Source organism: Perkinsus marinus (genome assembly GCF_000006405.1).
Source record: "Perkinsus marinus ATCC 50983 genomic scaffold scf_1104296968356, whole genome shotgun sequence".
Classification (NCBI taxonomy): Eukaryota; Perkinsozoa; order Perkinsida; family Perkinsidae; genus Perkinsus; species Perkinsus marinus.
The window spans coordinates 1-1,040 of record NW_003203189.1 but is presented as its reverse complement, the minus strand read 5'-3'; the positions used below and the strand labels follow the sequence as shown (position 1 = coordinate 1,040).

Sequence of the window (1,040 nt, the reverse complement as noted above, 5' to 3'; positions counted from 1 at the left end):
TCACCGCGCCATTTAGGTTTGAATGTATGTCTGAGAGCATTGCTACATTTAGCTGGCTAGCTTTGGAGCTGCTCGAATGATGAGAGATGACATGCGGAGCCTCTTGAAGTTTCTATTCCACTTCGATCAACCATTTGTATATATATTCGAATTCTGATTTCATCCATCAGTAGGCAATCACATGCACGCAGGATCGATTCCTGCGTCCCGCACTTCTGTCGTATCATCTGCGATTATGGAATCTTCCCTCCGAGTGGAGCAGATCTTGGGGTGACTGGTTACACGGAAAATCAAGAAGAAAGGTACATATCATGTGATTCTGTTTCTAAGTTTGTCGGCTGTGTCACCACAGACTTGTTCGCTCTCAGTGATGATTTTCAACAGAGGTAGCATGGAATACAAGTACGGGCTTTGAAGGGCGATACTATAGATCAATACCGAGCTGCTGCATCACCGCGTGTGAATTGTTGCCAGTAGCAGTTCACAATTTTGATGGATGATGAGTGGATCGAACCCATGATCTCGAACGGTGTCGAAGATTCTCGACCGTAAAATCTTTCAGAGTGCGTACATTCTAGAGCAGCACCGAGTATACTCTACCCCTCCTTCTGACTATTTTTTCAGATGGCACACATGATGTCATTTGAGTCGGAGGTTTAGCTGAAAAGCATGAAAACGGACTCGAAATGCATCGATTCAGCACTTGTTCGAAAGCACAAATTGCAAAGTGTTTTATCCTCCGATGTAGTCTAGCTGGTTAGGATTCGTGGCTCTCACCCACGCGACCGGGGTTCGAGTCCCCGCATCGGAATTTGTTACGGTACTGTAAGCAGATCGGGTCGCTAACCAGAACAGTTTCTCGTAAACTAGATAGAAGCATCATTGGTCTAGTGGTAGAATACAACGTTGCCATCGTTGTGACCCGAGTTCGATTCTCGGATGATGCAGACATATATCAAAGCTCGAACCAAAGGCCCCCTACCCTTCTCCTAACATCCTATTCTCTTATCCCCCTAGCCCTCGAACAATGTGGCAAAGAA

General features: G+C 45.9%; 2 non-coding genes across 2 annotated transcripts; both read left to right on the top strand.

The window, feature by feature from the left end:
* The first annotated feature begins 738 nt into the window (after positions 1 to 738).
* Pmar_PMAR022681 lies at positions 739 to 811 on the top strand. The gene has a single exon. It is a non-coding gene; the product is annotated as a tRNA-Glu (tRNA).
* A 65-nt stretch (positions 812 to 876) lies between these two features.
* On the top strand, positions 877 to 947 carry Pmar_PMAR022680. Its single transcript has one exon. It is a non-coding gene; the product is annotated as a tRNA-Gly (tRNA).
* Positions 948 to 1,040: the final 93 nt, after the last annotated feature.